Below are 24213 nucleotides of genomic sequence, written 5' to 3'. Positions count from 1 at the left end.
GTGATGGGTATGGCTTACATCACCTCCTGGACATGTGAGAAGATGCTTCTGCCAGAGCTGCACCCAGCATGTCAGAAGCTGGTGGGACTCAGGAAACACCAAAGGAAAGAGAACTTTGAAGGAAAGGTGGCACTAGAAGAGCAGGGAAATCAGAGGCCTGGCACCTCTAAGAACCAGGCCTTGCTGGAGCCCCTGAGCCCACCTTAGCATCCAAGGTTACCAAATGCATACATAACATGAGGAAAAAGTTCTTCCCTGTGAGTGTGACAGAACCCTGGAACAGGCTGCCCAGGGGGGTTGTGGAGTCTCCCTCTCTAGAGAATTCAAGACCTACCTGGATGCATTCCTGTGTGATCTGCTCTAAGTGATCCTGCTCTGCAGGGGGGGTTGGACTGTCCAGTTTTTCCACTCTCTGTGGGTTCTCTTTGCCTGCTCAAAGCATATATTGAATGATATATACACGATGGAGAGCTGTAACCCTGTAACCAGTACTTACACCCAGGAGCTTAAAAAGTCAGAGCCACAGCAGCACTTCCAATCAACACCTTCTGCCTACCCCACAGCCTGGCGACAAGCAGCCCCCACACTGCACTACCACTCTGCAGCCAGCCCCACGTGGCAGCCTCCACTCTGCACCCAGCAAACCCCCTCCAGTCCCTCCCTTCCTCAACATTCTTTACCCTCCAGCACCTTCAGAAAGAGCAGTTCTTAGAAGTCCAGCAGCTTGATGAAGCTTCCCCTTTATCTTGCTTCCAGACAGGAGGCGATAACCTGGGTTGTGTCCTGCCTCTGCTTTGATGCTCTCTGTGTGGGGATGCCAGCGGCACTGGTGCCCTGCCAAGGATGCATTTTACAGGCATATGTTGGCAGGAGGATGCCAGCAGCCCAAGAGAAATTAAACACTAAAAAAATCACCAACCACAGGCATGGCTCTTTGGAAACGTTTTCACAACTGCCTGGCTCAGCCAGCAGGATAAAATATGTGCTTCCTAAAAGAGGGCATCTCATTTTCTGCTTGATGGATGGGCTTAAGTTTTGAGTCAGAGTTGGGGGGGGGGGGAATAGATAGAAGGAATGCTTCAAGCACTTTAAAAGAGCTTACAACTCCTTCCTCCCTTTAGTCCCTTTGTATGACAAAGTCAATTCAAACTTAAAGAGCTCTGCTGAGACGAAGAGGCAAAAACATTTGGTTCTGAGAATGTCAATATTACATATTTGGATGATTTCCCTCCCCCCCCCCCCCCCCCCCCCCCCCCCCCCCCCCCCAGTGTGGGTTTTATTTAATTTCATTTTTCTTTTTAAACACACAAAACACTGAAATTTAGACTGGCTTTGCCAAAAATGTCACTTCCATCAAAATGACATTTTGCAATGAGAAACTGGTTTGTGCCTTTCCCCTCCCCTCCCTCCAAACGCTTCATGTCACTGACTGCTTGCACTGAGCCCTTCAGAAGGAGCTGCTGTGTGGGTCAGGCTGGGAGCAAATGCTTTGTATATGTGCAGGTGCATTGGCATGGCCAAAACCAACTCTGGTTGTTGGTGCCTGCAGAGGAATGGGCATGCCAGGAAAATGCAGCCCCTGCCTGGGGAGCTGTCACCTGTGAGTTGAGCGAAGGAGCTTGCTCAGACTAGGAAATGAGGTGAACGTGACAGGCTCTCAGGGACAGGACAAGGAACAACAGCTATAAGCTGGAACACAGGAGGTTCTACCTCAGCACAAGCAAACACTTCTTCACAATGAGGGTGACAGAGCACTGGAGCATGCTGCCCAGAGAGGTTGTGGAGTCTCCTCCTCTGGAGACTTTCAAAACCTGCCTGGATGCAGGTTCCTGCCCTAGGTGGTGCTACTGTGGCAGGAGGGGTGGACTAGATCATCTCTAGAGGTCACTTCCAAGCCTTAATACTCTATGACCCTCTACCTTGTCCATGTGGAGAGCCTTCCTAGGAAACACTTAACCTGTGCTGCCAGACCCAGTGCTAGTCCCAGCCTTCCTAGGAAACACTTAACCTGTGCTGCCAGACCCAGTGCTAGTCCCAGCCTTCCTAGGAAGCACTTAACCTGTGCTGCCAGACCCAGTGCTGGTCCCAGCCTTCCTAGGAAACACTTAACCTGTGCTGCCAGACCCAGTGCTGGTCCCAGCCTTCCTAGGAAACGCTTAACCTGTGCTGCCAGACCCAGTGCCAGTCCCAGCCTTCCTAGGAAGCACTTAACCTGTGCTGCCAGACCCAGTGCTAGTCCCAGCCTTCCTAGGAAGCACTTAACCTGTGCTGCCAGACCCAGTGCTGGTCCCAGCCTTCCTAGGAAGCACTTAACCTGTGCTGCCAGACCCAGTGCTGGTCCCAGCCTTCCTAGGAAACACTTAACCTGTGCTGCCAGACCCAGTGCTGGTCCCAGCCTTCCTAGGAAGCACTTCACCTGTGCTGCCAGAACCAGTGCTAGTCCCAGCCTTCCTAGGAAGCACTTAACCTGTGCTGCCAGACCCAGTGCTGGTCCCAGCCTTCCTAGGAAGCACTTAACACCTATGCTGCCAGACCCAGTGCTGGTCCCAGCCTTCCTAGGAAACACTTAACCTGTGCTGCCAGACCCAGTGCTAGTCCCAGCCTTCCTAGGAAGCACTTCACCTGTGCTGCCAGACCCAGTGCCAGTCCCAGCCTTCCTAGGAAACACTTAACCTGTGCTGCCAGACCCAGTGCTAGTCCCAGCCTTCCTAGGAAGCACTTACACCTATGCTGCCAGACCCAGTGCTGGTCCCAGCCTTCCTAGGAAGCACTTACACCTATGCTGCCAGACCCAGTGCTGGTCCCAGCCTTCCTAGGAAGCACTTACACCTATGCTGCCAGACCCAGTGCTAGTCCCAGCCTTCCTAGGAAACACTTAACCTGTGCTGCCAGACCCAGTGCTAGTCCCAGCCTTCCTAGGAAGCACTTCACCTGTGCTGCCAGACCCAGTGCTAGACCCAGACAGGCTCTGCTGCTGCCCTGTGATAAAGCCACTTGGCTGGTGGAGCCTTGGGCAGAGCCATACTCATGCTGGGCACTGCAGTGGGAGGCTGTGGGAAAGGACAGCTTGGGGACAATCATTAACACAGGTTGCACTATGAGCAGCAGGCTTCAGCCCATGAGAGTCAGTGAGGCGTACTTCCCATGGGAACTCTTAGTCCTGGCTAACATGAGGCAGGACCAATTACAGCAGGCACTAAATACACTTAGCATGCTCAGGAAAATACATCCAAAGCTGTTTATACACATTCCTTTGGACCAGTCAGCAACAAAAATGTCTTTACAGCTGTTCACTCCTTCCCTTCTCGCTCCTTCTGAGATGCTTTGACAATGAAACTTGGTGGCCTCACCTAACCCTTGCTGGGCTTACTCCTATTCATTCTCAAATCCATCAGGTTGTGTCCCACTGGCCCTTCAGCATGGTGAGCTCCCTGTGGACTTCCAACTGTCACATTTCTTCTGGCCCCCACTGAGACTTCTGTAATGTTACAGGAGCCAAGAGGAAAAGGCTTTGCATGCTTTCTTATCACTGAGGAGCTGATCACAGAGTGCTCTGGCTTGAAAGAGGCCTTTAAAGGTCATCCACTCCACCTCCCCTGCAGCCAGCAGGGACATATGCAACTAGAGCAGGTTACTCAGAGCCCCGGAGACCCTGAGTTGAATTGGTTCCAGGGATGGGGCAACTCCCAGCAATCTGGGCAACCTGGGACAGGCTCTCACCACGCTCAGTGTCAAACATTTGTTCCTCCTCTCCAGTCTGAATCTCCCTCTCTCTGTTCAAACCATCAGCCCTTGTCCTGACACAAGAGGCCCTGCTCAGAAGACTGCTCCCAGCTAACTGGGGAGGTGCCAATGGACCAGAGGGTAGCAAAGTAAAGCCTACCTATGAGAAAGGCAGAAAGGAAGATCTGGGACACTACAGACCTGTTGGTCTGACCAGGGCATCTCGAATGCCATCATACATCACATGGACAACAACCAGGGGATCAGGCCAAGTCAGCATGGGTTTATGAGGAGCAGGTCCTGCTTGACCAGCCCTGATCTCCTTCTATGCCAAGATCACCAGCTACTGGATGAAGGAAAGGCTGTCCTTGTACTCCTAGACTTTTGAAAAGCCTTTGATGCTGTTCCACAAATTCTTGTAGACAAATCAGCTACTCATGGCTTGGAGGAGCAGACTGTCTCCTGGATAAAGCACTGGCTGGACAGGAGGGCTCAGAGAGTGGTGGTCAATGGAGTTAAATCCAGCTGGCACCCAGGCACTGGTGGTGCTCCTCAGGGATCTGTGTTGGGACCTCTTCTTTATTAACAACCTTGGTTCAGGCATAGAGAGTGTCAGCAGTAAATTCACAGATGACACCAAGTTAGGTGGCAGTGCTGATCTGAATGAGGGTAAAGAGGCTCCTCAGAGGGACTTGGAAGGGCTGGATCAATGGGGCAGCATTAATGGGATGAGTTTCAACAAGGCCAAATGCCAGCTCCTGCACTTGGGGCACAACAACCCCAAGTGATGCTACAGGCTTGGGACAGTGTGGCTGGAGAACTGCCTGGCAGAAAGGGATCTGGAGGCTGTAATAGATTGGCAGCTGAATGTGAGCCAGCAATGTGCCCAGGTGGCCAAGAAGGCCAAAGGCATCCTGGCTTGGATTAGAAATGCTGTGGCCAGCAAAAGCAGGGAGGTGACTGTTGCCCTGGACTTGGCTCTGGTGAGGCCACACCTCAAGGGCTGTGTTCAGTTTTGGGCACTGCAATACAAGAGAGATGTGGAGGTGCTGGAGCAGGTCCAGGGCAGGGCAATGAGCTGGGGAAAGGCCTGGAGAGTAAATCTTATGAGGAGCAACTGAGGGAGCTGGGGATGGTTAGCTTAATAAAGAGGAGGCTGAGGGCAGACCTCATCACTGTCTACAGCTACCTGAAAGGACGTTGTGGAGAGGCTGCTGCTGGTCTCTTCTCACAGGTGATTCGAGACAGAACAAGGGGGACTGGCCTCATGCTGAGACTGGGGAGGTTTAGAGTGGGCATTAGGAACAAGTTTTTCATGGAGAGAGTGGTCAGGCACTGGAATGAGCTGCCCAGGGAGGTGGTGGAGTCACCCACCCTGGATGGGTTTAAGGGTGGTTTAGATGTGGTTGCTTGGGGATGTGGTTTAAGGTGAATCTTGCAGAGAAGGATTGTAGATTGGACTTGGTGATCTTGAAGAGCTTTTCCAACCTGAATGCTCCTGTGATTAGCCCCCTGAAGTGCTGAAAGGCCACCAGAAGGTCTCCCTGAAGCCCTCTCTTCCCCAGAACGAACAAGCTCAACTCTCTCAGCCTGGCCTCACAACAGAGGACTTCCAGCCTTGCCAGCATTGTTGTGGCTTCCTCTGCCCTACTCCAACAAGTCCCTGTCTGTGTTGTGCTCAGGACTCCAGAGCTGGCCCCAGTTCAGTGATCTTACAAGGCTTTACCAACCCAAACCATTCCATGACAACACAATACTATTCCCCCATGAGCTTCCAGTTCTGCCAAGTACTTCAGCTTATCATACAGGAGCAGAAAGAAGCAGCTGAACATAGAAGAGCTCAGCCTAAGCAAGGAGGCACAACCCAACACCCTTTGGTGTTGTCAGAATGATCATTAAGTCTCTAGTGTAGATAACCAGGGGGCCACCAGGCCCCCTGGCCTTTAGATCACCTCCACCATTCACCCAGTGTGCACCATGGGGACTCACCAGTGATGACAGGAGGAAGATCCCTCTGCCCAGTTGGGCAAGCTTGAGGCTTCTGCCTCTCCTGAGGGTGAATAAAAAGGGGAGTGGGCAGGGAGAGCAAAGTGGTCACACCTGGGGTGGGAGGAGACTCTAATAGAACCCAGATTAAAAAGGGGAGTGGGCAGGGATAGCAAAGTGGTCACACCTGGGGTGGGAGGAGACTCTAATAGAACCCAGATTAAAAAGGGGAGTGGGCAGGGATAGCAAAGTGATCACACCTGGGGTGGGAGGAGACTCTAACAGAACCCAGATTAAAAAGGGGAGTGGGCAGAAAGGGCAAAGTGGTCACACCTGGGGTGGGAGGAGACTCTAACAGAACCCAGGTGCTCTGAGTTTGGGGGAAAATGCAGTGTGAGGTGGGAAAGGGGCAGGTATGATGGAAAAGGGGGGATGGAGATGGAATGGAAAGGAGGAAGATGGGGGAAAAGAGGAGATGCAAAGGAAAGGAGGGAGATGGAGGAAAAGAGGAGAGGGAAAGGAAAGGAGGGAGATGGGGGAAAAGAGGAGAGAGAAAGGAAAGGAGGGAGATGGGGGAAAAGAGGAGAGAGAAAGGAGGGAGATGGGGGGAAAAGAGGAGAGGGAAAGGAGGGAGATGGGGGAAAAGAGGAGAGGGAAAGGAGGGAGATGGGGGAAAAGAGGAGAGGGAAAGGAAAGGAGGGAGATGGGGGAAAAGAGGAGAGGGAAAGGAAAGGAGGGAGATGGGGGAAAAGAGGAGAGGGAAAGGAAAGGAGGGAGATGGGGGAAAAGAGGAGAGGGAAAGGAAAGGAGGGAGATGGGGGAAAAGAGGAGAGGGAAAGGAAAGGAGGGAGATGGGGGAAAAGAGGAGAGGGAAAGGAAAGGAGGGAGATGGGGGAAAAGAGGAGAGGGAAAGGAAAGGAGGGAGATGGGGGAAAAGAGGAGAGGGAAAGGAAAGGAGGGAGATGGGGGAAAAGAGGAGAGGGAAAGGAAAGGAGGGAGATGGGGGAAAAGAGGAGAGGGAAAGGAAAGGAGGGAGATGGGGGAAAAGAGGAGAGGGAAAGGAAAGGAGGGAGATGGGGGAAAAGAGGAGATAAAAAAGATAACAAAAATGAAAACTGGACTGTAAAACAAACAAACCCAAAAGGTGGTCCTGCTCTGGCAGGGGGGTTGGACTACATGACCTTTGGAGGTCCCTTCCAGCCCCTAACATTCTGTGAATACAACATCTAGATGGCTTTCTGTGGTGTCAGCAGCAGGTGATACCCTGAGAAAAGCCAGGACTGGTCAGACAGTGTTCCTGGCAGAGTCCTGAGGTTGTCACAGGGGATAAAACTCCACCTTGCTCCTAGGTGAAGGAGAATGTTAGCATGGTGGCTCTAGGCTGGTAGTTGTCTGTGGGTAAGACCTGTCCAGGAAAGCTCAGGTGGGTCTGTGTGCAAGACATACAAAGAGTGGCACCTGTGGTGCCCTCCCATAAAGACTACCAGAGAAGACAATCCAGCAGGTTTATTGTCCTAAAGCAAAACCTTGGGCAACCACTGAGACAAGTTGGAAACAAAGTTATGGAAGACACTGTCCCTCCCCAACATGTAGTCCCTGTTTCTGTGTCTCCTGCTCTGAACCACCTCTTTCAGGTCACAGAACTTACCACTGTTTTAACATCAAGTCCTCTTTGGTTAGATGTACTCAACTGTGCACAGAATTGGGCAGTTCTTTTGGTTGAAAGAGACCTTTAAGATGATGGAGTCCAACTCTTAACCCAGCACTGCCAGGGCACCACTATACAATGCTCCTGAGCACCACATCTCCATGGCTTTGAAACCCCTCCAGGGAAGGGGATACTGCCACTGCCCCAAGCATGTTCTAGAGCTGCTTGTGAGATCACTCCCTCACAAAGCTTCTCTGATGGTTTGGTTCTGGGATTCTGTCAGGTGTCAACCCCATTTCTTCTGCTGACTCCACTGTGGCAGGTGAAATCTGCTTTGGTTTGGTTAGAGCAGGAACCTGTGAGAATAGATGTAGGAGAGGAAAATCAGAGAACCCCAAACTGCTTTGGGTTGAAGGCACTTTGAAAGGTCCATATAGTCCAGTCAGCAGGGACATCCTCAACTAGAGAAGGCTGCTCAGAGCCCCAAACCTGACCTGCAGTGGTTCCAGGGATGGGGCATTTACCACTGCTATGGGCAACCTGGGACAGACTTTCATCACCCTCAGTGTCAAACCTTTCTTCCTTCTCTCCAGTCTGAATCTCCCTCTTAGTTCAAACCATCACCCCTTGTGCTGCCACAACAGGCCCTGCTCAGAAGTCTGCCCTCAGCTTTCTGACTGGCCCCTTTAAGTGCTGAAAGGCTACCAAAAGGTCTCCCTGAAGCCTTCTCTTCTCCAAGCTGAACAAGCCAAACTCTCTCAGCCTGGCCTCATAGCAGAGGGCTTCCAGCCCTGCCAGCACTGCTGTGGCCTCTTCTGGCCCTGCTCCAACAGGTCCCTGTCTGTGCTGTGCTGAGGACTCCAGAGCTGGCCCCAACACTGCAGGTGGGGTCTGAGCAGAGCAGAGCAACACAATGCCCTCCTTCCACCTGCTGCTCATACTGCCTGGGGATGCAGCCCAGCACAGGGCTGCCTTCTGGGCTGCAGGAATACCTGGCACCAAGTCACCCTCATCAGCTCTGGCCACCTTCGTCACCAGGTAGGAGCTTTGCGTACACAGCGCAGTTAATTGGCACTAATGGCACACAGACAGCCAGGGCTGAGGCACCAACAGCTGGGGGGGGACCATTATCTAAGGAGGATGATCTCAGGTGAGGAGGCTAAGAACAGGGAACAGAGAACCAGGATCTCATGCTCCAGACCACTGCCCCATCCACGGGGGTCATTCCTCTTCCTTGCTGCTACCACGGCTGACTTGGTCTATGTGTTGCATGTCAGCTATGTGGCACCTTGCCTGTGTTGCACCTTGGGGACTGAACTTCATGCTCCACACTTGAAAGAGTTGCTTCAAGATTAAAGAAAAACAACAACAAAAAAAAAAATAAAAGGGCCATTTTTTTATCCCAAAAACATTTCAAGACATTAGGAGTTCACACAGAACTGCCCTCTCCAAAGGAAAACCTGCTCTTGCCCTGCTACTCCTACCTACAACAGAGGTATTGGCATGAAGCACCAACCAACTGCTCCAAGGTTTGCCCTACCCAAAACCAACTCTCATGGCCTCTTCTCCGTGCCAGTCACAGGGACAGAGGTGCATGGAGCTGGCAGAGGATGCAGGAATCTGAAGACGCAGTGGGCAGCTCTGCTTCTGGCACATTCACTTGGCATCACCTGGTTTGTGGTCCTGTGGTTCTCTTCTCGTTGGTGCAGTGTTTTGGTTGGGGGGGTCTGCAGCATCCTGTCCTTCCCAGCAGCTTTCCCATGGCCTCTCACCTCTGCTTCCATGTGGTGGATGCAGCAAAAAAGAGAGAAGATGATTGTCAGGCACAAAGAGGCATGGTGAGGACATGCCATCTTGCCTTGTTCTACTGCTTCAGCTGCTACTCTCCACCCCCCCACAACCCCTCACAAGAGCAGCTTGTACAAGGCTGGGATAAAGAAAGCATGGAGCAGGAGAGGTGCCTGTCTCTCACCTTCTCCTTCTGACTTCATAATGATCAGTATCTTAGAGTCAAATTGCTTCAGAGGCACTGGAAGCCAGGACCACAGGATGTCAGGTTGCCAGTTCAAGCTATTTCAAGTGGGAATGAGAGTGAAGAACAGAGGACAAGCAACACCAAAGACCTGCTTGTACTCTTCAGGCACAAGATCACAGGATGCTAGGGATTGGAAGGGACCCAAAGAGATCATCGAGTCCAAGTCCCCTGCCAGAGCAGGACCATACAATCTAGCACAGATCACACAGGAACTAATCCAGACAGGTCTAGAAAGGCTCCACAGAAGGAGCCTCCACAACCTCTCTGGGGAGCCTGTGCCAGTGCTCTGGGACCCTTACAGGAAAGAAGTTCCTCCTTGTGTTGAGCTGGAACCTCCTGTGCTGCAGCTTCCACCCATTGCTCCTTGTCCTATCCCAGGGAGCAGTGAGCAGAGCCTGTCCTCCCCTCCTGACCCCCAGCCCTCAGATAGTTATAAACATATATTGAATCCCCTCTCAGTCTTCTCTTCTGCAGACTAAGCAGCCCCAGGTCCCTCCTCATCAGGCAGTGCTCCAGTCCCCTAATCAGCCTTGTAGCCCTCTGCTGGACCCTCTCCAGCAGATCCCTGTCCCTCTTAAACTGGGTAGCCCAAAACGGAACACAGTACTCAAGATGAGGCCTCACCAGGGCAGACAGCTGATGGGCATGCCCCCTAGAGATGACAAGGAGTCTTGGGGCCATCAGGGCACACAGCAAGGAGCAGCAGGAATAAGGTATTTGCTCCTGGAGGCTTGCACTCCAGAGCTGGGCAGGCAAGAGGAAGAGATGCATCTCCTACAGCCCACAGGCACAGGCAAGGCTCTTCAGTTTCCTACCACTGCACTGACCTGGTGAAATGACTGCCTGATCCCTGCCAACCAAGCTGGAGACCAGCTCAGAGAAAGCCACAGGCCCAAGTACCTGAAAAGAGCCCTCTGCCAAGCTCAAGGAGGCTGTGCCAGAGCATCTGGCTAAGACCCACAGAGGCACAGAGGCACAGTTCTCAGAACTAGGCCAGGACAATATTTGCTTGGGATAGTTTTGAGCTCAATTCCAGGGATTACAATGGCTTGGTGAGCACAGCTCAGGAATGGAGCAGTTCCAGGCTTTATCTGATCACCTTTCTCCACCTGCCCGCACGCTCACACGGCAGAGCAGAGCCTAAAGAGCTCGATGTGATGCAATGCCTCATTTTCTGGTCCATATCCTTGTCCTGGGTACAGACAGAAACATGCTCCTGTGTGTTTAGGACTGGAATGGTAACTGACACCAAGTTAGGTGGCAGTGCTGATCTGAATGAGGGTAGAGAGGCTCTTCAGAGGGACTTGGAAGGGCTGGATCAATGAGGCAGCATTAATGAGATGAGTTTCAACAAGGCCAAATGCCAGCTCCTGCACTTGGGGCACAACAACCCCAAGCAACACTACAGGCTTGGGGCAGTGTGGCTGGAGAGCTGCCTGGCAGAAAGGGATCTGGGGGCTGTAATAGATTGGCAGCTGAATGTGAGCCAGCAGTGTGCCCAGGGGGCCAAGAAGGCCAATGGCATCCTGGCTTGGATTAGAAACGCTGATTACTAAGGTCCCTTTCAGCCTAAGCCATTCTATCACCCCCCCTGTCTGAGGTGGCTGGGAGGGCTCTGGGTCACTTCAGATGCTGCCTCTCAAAGACAAAGGAGGGAAGACTCCAGTTACAGCATACATGACCACAGGCAGTCCACACTGGAAGAAGGAAATGGTAACTAGATCAAGGTCTTTCCTTGAGAAGAACTTAATGAACACAACTCTACCTGTCTTCCAAATAAATAATATCCCTTCTGGAGCAATGCTTGAAGGGCCACCATCATGATCAGACAGCCAGGAGAGTCCATGAAGAAGAGAGACCATCTGGAGAAATTCCACAGTGACCAGCAATGCAGGACCATGATGTGTCCTATAGGGGTGGCAAGAGGTGACCAACACTGCCCAGGAAAGCAGATGGCAATATATGGCCAAGCAAGCCCTGTGGCCACCCCTGAGGAGCACCTTTGTGGTGATGGAAGATCATTTAGTCACTAGTAACTATTAGTGCAGAGTGGTCTTGCTGGACAGCTTTAGGTGAGCTCCATGTGCTCACAGCCATTAGTGCCTTCCTTTGACACCTTTCAGTCGCCCTTCCTTTGCTGGAAATCTGAAAAGCTTTCAAGTGAAAGATCTTCAAACTGTGTCTTTCACAGAATCATAGAATCAACCAGATTGGAAGAGACCTCCAAGCTCAGCCAGTCCAACCTAGCACCCAGCCCTGGCCAATCAACCAGGCCATGGCACTAAGTGCCTCAGCCAGGCTTGGCTTCAACACCTCCAGAGACAGTGACTCCACCACCTCCCTGGGCAGCCCATTCCAATGCCAATCACTCTCTCTGTGGAGAACTTCCTCCTGACATCCAGCCCACACCTTCCCTGGCACAACTTGTGACTGTGTCCCCTTGTTCTGTTGCTGGTTGCCTGGGAGAAGAGCCCAACCTCACCTGGCTACAGCCTCCCTTCAGGGAGCTGCAGACAGAAATGAGCTCTGCCCTGAGCCTCCTCTTCTGCAGGCTGCACACCCCCAGCTCCCTCAGCCTCTCCTCACAGGGCTCTGCTCCAGGCCCCTCACCAGCTTTGTTGCCCTTCTCTGGACACCTTCCAGCACCTCAACATCTCTCTTGAATTGAGGAGCCCAGAACTGGACACAGCACTCAAGGTGTGGCCTGACCATTGCTGAGCACAGGGGCAGAATAACCTCCCTTGTCCTGCTGGCCACACTGCTCCTGAGCCAGGCCAGGATGCCATTGGCTCTCCTGCCCACCTGGGCACACTGCTGCCTCATCTTCAGCTACTCTCTACCAGCACCCCCAGGTCCCTTTCTTCCTGGCTGCTCTCAGCCACTCTGTCCCCAGCCTGTAGTGCTGCTTGGGGTTGTTGTGGCCAAAGTGTAGAACTCTGCACTTGGCCTTGTTCAGTCTCATCCCATTGGCCTCTGCCCACCCATCCAGCCCAGCCTGGCAAGGTCCCTTCTGCAGGGCTCTCCTACTCTCCAACAGCTCCTCACCTGCTCCAAGTTTGGTGTCATCTGCAAACTTATTGATGCTGGACTCAATGCCCTCATCCAGATCATCAGTAAGGATACTGAACAGGACTGGGCCCAGCACTGATCCCTGAGAGACACTACCATTTTCCAGCGGAACCTGTAAATTTCCATGGAATAAGTTGAGGAAAAACAAACAATTTGCCACTCACATCAACATTTTCCAGACAGAAGGGGAAGGAGAAGGGGAAAACATTATTTCTGACAAGGTCTACTGACTGGCAGAGCTCTTTTAGTAAACAGATTAGGCCAATGTGCAGGAGTCCAGTCCACATGGCAGAACTCTTGGTCCTTGAAAGGCTGATAGAGATCTTGCTGGCTTCGTTTCCTCCTGTGGTTGACAGAGCATTAGCTAAAGACAGGATACAGGCAACCAGTCCTGCTGGGAATGACTGGATGCCAAACCAATGGCTGGCAGGATCTCTAAAGGCTTAATGACAGAACTCAAATGCTTGCCTAGAGACCTGACCAGCCGAGAATTTGCTAGCTGGGGAGCTGCAGGCTGCTCACATTGCCTGATGCTGGTTTGCTCTCAAGGAGTGAAAACAACAACAACAACAACAACAACAGAATAACAATAACAAGAGACAACAACAGCAGCAACAATGGAGCAGAAGCCCTACGAGGAGAGGCTAAGGGAGCTGGGATTGGTTAGCCTGGAGAAGAGGAGGCTCAGGGGTGACCTTATTGCTGTCTACAACTACCTGAGGGGAGGTTGTGGCCAGGAGGAGGTTGCTCTCTTCTCTCAGGTGGCCAGCACCAGAACAAGAGGACACAGCCTCAGGCTGTGCCAGGGGAAATTTAGGCTGGAGGTGAGGAGAAAGTTCTTCACTGAGAGAGTCACTGGACACTGGAATGGGCTGCCCGGGGAGGTGGTGGAGTCGCCGTTCCTGGGGCAGTTCAAAGCAAGGTTGGACGTGGCACTTGGTGCCATGGTCTGGCCTTGAGCTCTGTGGTAAAGGGTTGGACTTGATGATCTGTGAGGTCTCTTCCAACCCTGATGATACTGTGGTACTGTGATATTACAATAACAATAACAACAGCAACAAGAGTAGAATAACAATAACAATAACCAACAACAGCAATGACCATAACAATAGAATAACAATGACAATAAACAACAACAGCAGCAGCAACAATAGCAACAAACCCAACAATAACAGCAGCAATAATGACAACAAGAATAAAATGACGACAACAGTAACAACAGCAACAACTACAACAAGTAACAATAACAATAAACAGTAACAGCAACAACAATAACACTAGAATAACAGTAACAATAACAGTAACAATGACAATAGAATAACAATGACAATAAACAACAATAACAGCAATAATAGAATAACAATGACAATAAACAACAATAACAGCAATAATAGAATAACAATGACAATAAACAACAATAACAGCAATAACAGAATAACAATGACAATAAACAACAACAGCAATAATAGAATAACAATGCCAATAAACAACAACAGCAACAATAGAATAACAATGCCAATAAACAACAACAATAACTATAGAATAACACTAACAATAAACAAAACAGCAACAGCAGCAACAATGACAACAATAGAATAACAATGACAATAAACAACAATAACAGCAATAATAGAATAACAATGACAATAAACAAAACAGTAACAGCAGCAACAATGACAACAATAGAATAACAATGACAATAAACAATAACAGCAACACTAGAATAACAATGACAATAAACAACAACAATAACAGAATAACAGTAACAATAAACAAAACTAACAGCAGCAACTATGACAACAATAATAGAATAACAATGACAATAAACAACAATAACAGCAACAATAACAACAGAATAACAATAAACAACAACAGCAGCAACAGTGAACAACAATAACAGAATAACAATAAACAATAACCATAACAGCAACAACAACAATAGAAATAGAATAACAATAACAATAAACAATGACAGTTACAGCAGCAACAATGACAACAACAATAGAATAACTATAAACAACAACAATAACAGCAACAATGACAACAACAACAGAATAACAATGAACAAGAACAGCAGCAATAGAATAACAATGAACAACAGGAACAGCAGCAACAGAATAACAATGAACAACAAGAACAGCAGCAACAGAATAACAATGAACAACAAGAACAGCAGCAACAGAATAACAATGAACAACAAGAACAGCAGCAACAGAATAACAATGAACAACAAGAACAGCAGCAACAGAATAACAATGAACAACAAGAACAGCAGCAACAGAATAACAATGAACAACAAGAACAGCAGCAACAGAATAACAATGAACAACAAGAACAGCAATGATAGAATAACTATAAACAACAACAATAGAATTAGAGTAAGAATAAGAATAGCTAACAACAAGAATAATTACAACAGCAGAGGCCTGGAACACAAGTCCCGTGAGGAGAGGCTGAGGTTGCTTAGCCTGCAGAAGAGGAGGCTCAGGGCAGAGCTCATTGCTGTCTACAACTACCTGAAGGGAGGCTGTAACCAGGTGGGGTTGGGCTCTTCTGCCAGGCACACAGCAACAGAAGAAGGGAACACAGTCTCAAGTTGTGTTGGAGGGGTCTAGGCTGGATGTTAGGAGGAAGTTGTTGGCAGAGAGAGTGATTGGCATTGGAATGGGCTGCCCAGGGAGATGGTGGAGTCACTGTCCCTGGAGGTGTTCAAGCAAAGCCTGAGTGAGGCACTTAATGCCATGGTCTAGATGATTGGCCAGGGCTGGGTGCTAGGTTGGAGTGGATGAGCTTGGAGCTCTCTTCCAACCTGGTTGATTCTATGATTCTACAAACAACAATAACAACAACAATAACAGAATAACATTAACACTGATAACAACAAGAATGACAATAGAATAACCATAACAACACACAACAATAACAACAGCAGCAACAACAATAAACAGCATTAATTACATCAGCAACAAGGACAATAACAACAATAATAGAATAAGAATTAGAACAAGAGTAAGAATAACAATAATAATAAGAATCATTCTAACAGCAGCAACAATAGTAACAATAACAGAATAAGAACAAGAATAACAATAAATAACAGCATGAATAATTATAGCATCAGCAACAATAACAACAATAGAACAAGAATAACAATAAATAACAGCATGAATAATTAAAGCAGCAGCAACAACAATAACAACAATAATAGAAGAACAACAATAACAATAACAAGAATAATTCTAACAGCAACAATAACAACAACAATAGAATAAGAAAGAATAACAACAACTAACAACAAGAATAATTCTAACAGCAGCAACAATCATAACAACTCTAATAGAATAAGAACAAGAATAACAATAACTAACAAGAATAATTCCAACAGCAGCAACAATAACAACAACAACAATAGAATAAGAAAGAATAACAATAACTAACAACAAGAATAATTCCAACAGCAGCAACAATAACAACAACAATAGAATAAGAAAGAATAACAACAACTAACAACAAGAATAATTCCAACAGCAGCAACAATAACAACAACAACAATAGAATAAGAAAGAATAACAATAACTAACAGCAAGAATAATTCTAACAGCAGCAACAACAATAATAATAACAATAATAAAGTCCTGCCCTGCAAATATTTCCAAGGTGGCTCTAACCTTCCTTCAGAGAGGCAAAGCCAACATGAAACATCAGGAGAATAAATCAGCTTCGTGGACTGGCAAAAGGAGGCTGAGAAGCTAAATTACAGCAAGGTCAAGAGGAAGCAGGGGGCTGCTCAGAGGGAGCCGGAGTGAGAGGTTCAGCACATCTGGTAGGTACAAAGCAATGCCCTTCGGGCAAACTCAGCCCCCAGCCCACCCTTACGCAGTGCCTGGAACTCGGCAGAGAGGGCACCCCACAGGGAGGTCCTGTCTGAGGGAAATCCGTCTGCGGGAGGGGGTAAAGAAAAAGAAAAGCAGGTGAATAAATGAGAAGCAGCAGAGCTAAGAGCATGCAGCTTGTGTGGCTGTGTGGGCAGCCAGGACCTGCTGCCTCAGCTGGCTTGAGAGCCACTCTCCTGCTCTGCAGGATCTTGCTTTGCAGACAGAGGCATCCCCTAGCCTGGCCAGCTCCACCACGCATCTGGTGTGAAAGCTCCAAGGCAGTCATGCCTGGTCCTGCCTTGAAGCAAGATGCACTTCGACGGCCCCCAGCTTCCCTGAGACCTACAAATCAACATGGGGAAACCCTGACAAGCTCCCCTCAGTGGGCCTGGGGAGTGGGCAGGTCTGAGCATTGGCTCAGTGGAGGAGGGAGTCCAAGATCATCTCTGGAGGATAAAATAAAAGAGGAGCATGCAGCTGAGTTTCCTGTTGGATTTGGAGAGCCTTGGCAACCAAGAGGCCCCTTGGGATGCACAGTATCCACTATGCATCCAAAGGGGCTGCAGCCAAAAAAGAGACTTACAAGAGAAGATCTATATGAAAAGTGCAGGTCCTGAAGGTCTTCTGAGGAGCAGCTGAGGGAACTGAGCTTGTTCAGCCTGGAAAAAAGGAAGCTGAAGGGAGACCTCCTGGCTCTCTACAACTCCCTGCAAGAAGGCTGTGGCAAGGTGAGTGTTGGTGTCTTCTCCCAAGTAACAAGGGACAGGATGAGATGACTCAGGCTCAAGCTGCACCAAGAGGGGCTTAGGCTGGACTTGGGGAACAATTTCTTCTCCAAAAGGCTTGTCAAGCCCAGAATAGGCTGCTCAGGACAGTAGTGGATTCCCCATCACTGGAGGGATTTAAAAGCTGTGTAGATGTGATGCTGAGAGACATGGTTTAGTGATGAACTTGGCAATGATGGATTAACAGTTGGACTTGATGATCTGAAAGGTGTTTTCCAACCTAAATAATTCTGTTCTATGGCTCTACAGCATAGATGCAAAAGCATGACATGGAAAGCAAGCAGAAAACTAGGGCAAGGTGCAGGAGAGTAAGACTGGAAAAAGTTTTGCTGGAGAGAAAAAGCAGGTTGGGGTCTGATGGTGGTTTGGGGGATGCTGGAGTGTGTCCAGAGAAGGGCCATGAGGATGATCAGAGGGCTGAAGCACCTCTCCTATGGAGACAGACTGAGAGAGTTGGGGCTGCTCAGCCTGGAGAAGAGATGGCTCTAAGGAGACCTTGTTGTGGCCTTCCAGTATCTCAAGTGGGCTACAAGAAAACTGGGGAGGGAGTTTTTAGGGTGTCAGGTAGTGATAGCACTGGGAGAAATGGAGCAAAAATAGAAGTGAGCAGATTCAGAGTGGATGTTAGGAAGAAGTTCTTCACCATGAGGGTGCTGAGGCACTGGCGCAGGTTGCCCAGGGAGGTGCTGGAAGCTTCATCCCTGGAGGTTTTTAAGGCCAGGCTGGATGTGGCTCTGAGCAATCTGATCCAGTGTGAGGTGTCCCTACCCATGGCAGGGGTGTTGGAGATAGAGGATCCCTGAAGTGCCTTCCAGCCCTGACAATTCTGTGATTCTATGTATGGAGGCAGAAACAGTTGGCACTGCAATGCTGAGCCTACCTGGGCTGCAGGGCTGCCTGCAGTTAGGTGGTTTGGCTCTCCTGGAAGCATCACCACTGCTGGGTTAAGCTTTGCTGAGGCTCAGTCAGGTGCCCTCACAGGAATACTTCTAAGCATCTGCACTTAGGTTTGGATGGTCTCAAAGGCTCAGGCTTGAGTTTGTCCAAACACCTCAAAGACTGTGGAAGTTTCATCAATGCTTCCCAGTATTCCATTAATTAATGGATAAATAAGAATGACACTATGAAGTGCAACAGGAGTTCCTCTTAACAGGGGCATTTATAATTTCTTGCTTGCACTAGATTTTGCTGTTACTTATCACCATATCTAAAGAGATTGTCCTTTGTGATGCAAAAGAACACAGGAAGGGAACATTGGAGGGGATATGGATGGGAGAGGAGAAAAAAAAGAAACCAAACAGTGAGATCTATTCAAGCTGGATCCCATCTGGAGTTCTGCTTAGCTCAGGAGCTTGCACCTTGTGGTGGCAAGCAGGACACAGGAATCCTTGCTGATGATGTCTCCCGTGTGACCTACAGGAGAAAGCTTTTCCCTAAGCCCCAGTAGAACAAACAGTGATGTTCTGTGTCTCTTCCACTGCTCCCAAATGGAGGTGCTAGCACAGTGACAAGCCTCTGTCACACAGTGCAGACTGACACCAGGAATGGATCCTCTCTCCCCAGCTCTTCAGCCCAGCTCTGAACCAGACCAAGGCACAGGAACAGCAGGATGAGAATAAAACCTGTATTTCTCCTTAGAGAAGCAGCCAGGGACCCCCCAGTATGATCTAAATATGAACCTCCAGATACATTCACCTTAACCTGCATGTTCAGCTGGAGCTCACACTGCTCAGCTCATCACTTTGCTCCATGGTTTGGAGGATGGGGGAACCTGCCACCAACACCCCCAGAGGCCCTGCACCTGGGAAAGGGGGAACAAAGAGGCAGGTTGAGTGCTCAGCACCACTGGGATGAAGCCAGCTGGGGTCAGAGTCCAGCTTGAAAAGCTTATAAAGAAGCATTTATAAGCTCTCCAGAGTGGATTTAAAGCTGGCAGTGGATGCAGTGACTAAGGCTGTGATCCTCAAAGGTATTTAGGCATTTGACTCCCCAGTCAAGCCAAACCTTTGAGGATCTGGGCTGGAGAGTGAGGGCTCTCTAGCTAGACAAGCATGAATAATAGTTTGGGCAAAAGTAATGGTCATGTGGCCCTCAGGCCAGACTCTAGCATGGGGGATTGCCCCAACTAATGGCTTAGATGCTCCTGGCAGGTGGCTCACCACTCCCCAAAGCCTCTCTGAAACACAGAAACCCAGAAAAATCCTCTAACATGATCAAGTTCACTCATTATCCAATTCTACCAGGGCCACCCCTACACCACCTCACAGAATCATAGAAACAACCAGGTTGGAAGAGACCTCCAAAATCATCCAATCCATCCTATCACCCAGCCCTGTCCAGTCAACTAGACCATGGCACTAAGTGCCTCATTCAGTCTTATCTTGAACATCTCCCTGGGCAGCCCATTCCAATGGCAAATCACCCTCTCACTCTCCTTCACTCTCTCACTCTCCTTCAACTGCAGGTGCTTCCTACACATCACAAGGTTTGGTTGGCTCTACCTTTGCCAGCTCAGCCATCCCCTACCCCCAGCCTCTTGTTGGATGAGACTATGCAGCCCTAAGGAAGGTTGGGAAGAGGAAAGGAAGGGACTAATAAAAGAACAGCTCAGCTGAGGGACTCAACCAAAGGGCTGCTTCAAGGTAGGATGTGTCTTGGGGAAGAGGCATTAAAGCACATGGGCAATGGAAACAGCTGAATTAGAGGTGGCTCTCACTTCATCTTGTCAAATACACTGCTTGGGTAAAGTTGATGCATCCCTGTGAAACGTTTTGGCTTCAACCAGTTTTATCAGGAAGCTTTTCTTAGGGAAAATGAGAGAGAGAGACTGCGTGATGCTGTTTAGCTGGTGTTTAGGACAGTGGTTGTGCTTCAAATCCCTGATTCAGAATGATCTCAAAAACCTCTGTGAGCAGGAAAAAAAAAAGGAGGAGAGGAGGCTGGGAGGTGATGGTTTAAAAAGGCTGCATTGGAATGTTTAAAATATGTCAAACCCTTGTCTTTCCCTCCCTCCCTCCCTCCCTTCCTTCCCTTCCTTCCTTCCTTCCTTCCTTCCTTCCTTCCTTCCTTCCTTCCTTCCTTCCTTCCTTCCTTCCTTCCTTCCTTCCTTCCTTCCTTCCTTCCTTCCTTCCTTCCTTCCTTCCTTCCTTCCTTCCTTCCTTCCTTCCTTCCTTCCTTCCTTCCTTCCTTCCTTCCTTCCTTCCTTCCTTCCTTCCTTCCTTCCTTCCTTCCTTCCTTCCTTCCTTCCTTCCTTCCTTCCTTCCTTCCTTCCTTCCTTCCCTTTCCTTCTTCCTTTCTCCATTCCTTCCCTCTCTCCCTCTCTTTCTTCTTTTCTTGTGTTTTTCTTCCTTCCCCTCCCCCCCTTTGAAAAATGGGAAATTCATCAAACATGACACATCCCATGAAGAGTTCTGGCTCCAACAAATCAGTAGATTTGGACACCCCCTGAGTCTCCCCCTCCACAACCATTTCAGCCAAACCTCCTTGGCTGGTTCTAATTATACAGCCATATATTTTTATCCACACACACACCCAGCGCGTACACGTGAAAGGCTCAGCAATCACAGATCGGACCCACAGGAAAAGTGTTGATAAGACCTTAGCTGCTCCACCACACACACACAAACTCTCTGAGAATCCTTTTCCCCACCCCTCCCCCTTTTCTCGACCTCACCTTCGCAGGAAAATCCCAGCACCAGGAGCTGGAGGCTTTGCAGATGGTGGCCACATGCACCGCCTGGAAGAGTTCTCATCCCGACATATCTGCACTTCTCTAGTGCCCTCCTCAGGTTTTGTAGCAGTTCACCTTGCTCTGGACGTGAAGCCACATCTGGCTCTGCTGTCCCACTGCCAGGTACCTAATATCCTTGTGGGCAGGTGAGAATTGGTCCTCTCTGCACCTGGTGAGAGGCCAGGGAACCCAAGAAGCTCAGGGAAGGCAATGCCCTCGATGCCAAAACTCCTCTTTGGCAGCTCCAGGCCTTCTAGGTGTAGGCATGCCCCTAAAAAAAGAGTCCTTGTCTAATCACAGGATCCTAGAATGGTTTAGGCTGGAAGGGACCTCATAATGTCCTGGGATAGCTAATGATAGCCTGAAGGCAATGTCCTTGATGCCAAAACCCCTCTTTGGCAGCTCCAGGCCTTCTAGGTGTATGTATGCCCCTAAAAAAAAGAGTCCTTGTCTAATCACAGAATGGTTAGGTTGGAAGGGACCTCATAATGTCCTGGGATGGCCAAGGAGAGCCTGAGGGCAATGTCCTCAATGCCAAAACTCCTCTTTGGCAGCTCCAGGCCTTCTAGGTGTATGTATGACTCTAAAAAAGAGAGTCCTTGTCTAATCACAGGATCCTAGAATGGTTTAGGTTGGAAGGGAACTCATAATGTCCTGGGATAGCCAATGAGAGCCTGAGGGCACTCAGCACCCAACAGAATGCATGCAGAATCTCTCAGGATCAACCCAGAGAATCACAGAATGGTTTGGGTTGGGTTGGAAGGGATCTTTAAAGGTCATCTAGTCCAACTCTCCTGCAGTCAGCAAAGGCTTCTTCAACTACAGCAGGTTCCTGTCCAAATTGACCTGGAATGTTCTCATAGGATGGTTTGGGCTGGGTTGAAGCAGGTTGGTATGACCTCCAAACAACCTGACTGGCAATGGTACCAGGGATGGGGCATCTAACACCTCTCTGGGCAACCTGGGGCCAGTGTTCCACCTCCTTCACTGTAAAACATTTCTTCCTTCTCTCCAGTCTCAATCCCCCTCTGTTAGTTTAAACCATCACCCCTTGTCCTGTCACAACAGGCTGCTAAGGGTTGCTGGAGGCATTATCTGAGCCCAGAGCTGCTGATAAGGTTTCCTTGGGGCTTCCCACACCAAAAGACACCCAGAGCAACCCTCTTGAGGAGGGAGAGGAAAGGTTTTCCTCTGAGGATGATGAAATGGTTAAAGTGGAGAGCAAACAGGGCCACCCAGCTCTGCCTTTAACCCTCCTGCATCGGGAGGGACCTGAGGGCCAGTCAAATCTACCAGTTCTAGGAAATTATTCTTGAAACAACAGACACACATATTGGAGGGGGTGCAGGGGTGGGAAGGACACAAGAATCTGTCCTTGATTAGAGCAGAACCATGGCAGTGGGGAAAGAAAAGATTATTCAGCAGTGAGTTAAGAAGAACAAATAAGGAGAAAAAAAGGGGAAAGAAGGGGAAAAAAAAGGCATATTTGTTCAGGGTGTGATAGAGGAGCTTCCAAAGAGCATGGAGACAATTGGGAATGAGGGCTATTGAGGAGGAGGCTTTTGCTGCTCAGGGTGAGGAATCAAAGGGCAAGGCCTGGGGAGGCAGGAGGGTAGGGTGGTGGCCACCCCCGGGTGGCCAGTAACAGACAGGCTTCAGTGTGTGACCCCTCCTAAAATCTTCCCAGGGGGCTTGCAAGGTATTGTGTGGAGCTTAGAGTTGAGTTCCACCTAGGGAGGCTCCTAATGAAGATGTCCTTCAAGGGGGGAAGGGATGGGGTAATGGAACCAGCCTGTTTGCCAAGGAGAGGCTTCCCCTCACTGAAGGTGGCAGGGATCTGTAACAGGAGATGTGAAGGGGTGGGGAAAAAATGCTCCTGGCTGCACCATCATCTAATTAAGGGAAAGGATTCCACACACGTTAAATCCAAACTGCCCAACTATCAGAGACTTGAGGTAAGGTCAAGCATCTACACACCCCCAGCTTCCTATTGCCAACCACAGAATCACTGGTGTTGGAAGGAACCTCTGGAAGTCACCCAGTCCATCTCCTCTGCTAAAGCAGGGACACCCACAGCACAGGAATGTCCAGGTGGGTTTGGAATCTCTCTTCAGACTCCACAACCTCCCTGGGCAGCCTGCTCCAGGGCTCCAGCACCCTCACAACAAAGTTTTCCCTCCTGTTCAGGTGGAAGCTCCTGGGTTTGTGCCCATTGCCCCTTGTCGTGTCACTAGGCACCGCTGGAAAGAGTCTGGCCCCATCCTCTGGACCCCCACCTCTCTTGTTGAGCACCGATGAGATCCCCTCTGGGGCTGCTCTTTTCCAAGCTCTCCTCACAGAGATGCTGCAGGGCCCTCAGCACCTTTGTAGCCTTCAGAGAATCACAGAAGTTCTTAGATGGGAAAAGCCCTTCGAGCTCATGGAGTCCAACCAACTGACAAGTCCCTGACTAAACCAAATCCCTCAGCACAACATCTAATCACTGGACTCTCTCCAGCAGTACCCTGCCTCTCTCAAAGAGGGGAGCCCAGAACGTGGGCTCCCTCCAGCCAGTTAGCTGAGTGTCTCTGCTTAAGAAGCAGCTATCCTCTGCCTCAGGCTGACCTGGCCAGGGCTTGAACCAGTCTGAGCAGAGATTTATTAACCCTCGCAGTCAGAAATCAATAAATAGCTTCCTCTCAAGCGGGCAAACTGCCTGGAATACAAACAAATGAAACAAGCCCACCACCAATCTGCTCTGCCCCCCCTCCCCATGCAATAAAAGGATGCTCTAACCCCCCAGCAGACAGCACTTTCTGGTTTCTCCAGCATTTGGAAGCCAACTGTAATATTCCCATCTAATTGCAGGGCCCTGGATCACTGCCACGTGGAGTATGGTTGTTAACAACATCGTTTCTGTGCCTCCCTGGGGTTGTTTGGAAACTCTCTGTACTTACAAGCTCCCCATCCCCTCTGCTGACTGCATGCTGGTCACTCAGGCTCACCACTTTTGGAAGAGCAAGGGACACCAGTGGGGGTTTATATGCAGGAGAAGAAAGGGAGACCTTCTTGTGACCTTCTAGTACTTAGAGGAAAGCTGAGGACAGACTTCTGAGCAGGGCCTGTTGGGAAAGGACAAGGAGTGATGGTTTGAACTGCAAGAGGGAGATTCAGATGGGAGAGAAGGAGAAATGTTTGACACTGAGGGTGGTGAGAGCCTGGCCCAGGTTGCCCAGAGAGGTGGTAGATGTCCCATCCCTGGAAACACTCCAGGTCAGGTTGTCTGTGGCTCTGAACAACCTGCTGCAGAGGAGGATGACCCTGCTGACTGCTGCAGGAGAGTTGGACTGGATGACTTTTAAAGTTCTCTTTCAAGCCAATTC

The 24213-nt window shown here is 49.6% G+C and overlaps 1 long non-coding RNA gene across 3 annotated transcripts in view; it reads right to left on the bottom strand.

Annotated features, from left to right (window-relative positions):
• Positions 1-7200: 7200 nt before the first annotated feature.
• The window catches only part of LOC135186306 (uncharacterized), a 65090-nt gene continuing 48077 nt past the window's right edge, over positions 7201-24213 (bottom strand). For all 3 annotated transcript variants that reach the window (XR_010306816.1, XR_010306817.1, XR_010306818.1), the window contains 2 exons: positions 9028-9131; positions 7201-7713 (listed from right to left, as the gene is read on the bottom strand). This is a non-coding gene — a long non-coding RNA (uncharacterized LOC135186306). The remainder of the gene's footprint in view (positions 7714-9027; positions 9132-24213) is intronic.

This window comes from Pogoniulus pusillus, chromosome 24, assembly GCF_015220805.1.
Source record: "Pogoniulus pusillus isolate bPogPus1 chromosome 24, bPogPus1.pri, whole genome shotgun sequence".
Lineage (NCBI taxonomy): Eukaryota > Metazoa > Chordata > Aves > Piciformes > Lybiidae > Pogoniulus > Pogoniulus pusillus.
The sequence above is the reverse complement of the archived record's forward strand: the minus strand, read 5'-3'. Positions and strand labels throughout refer to the sequence as shown.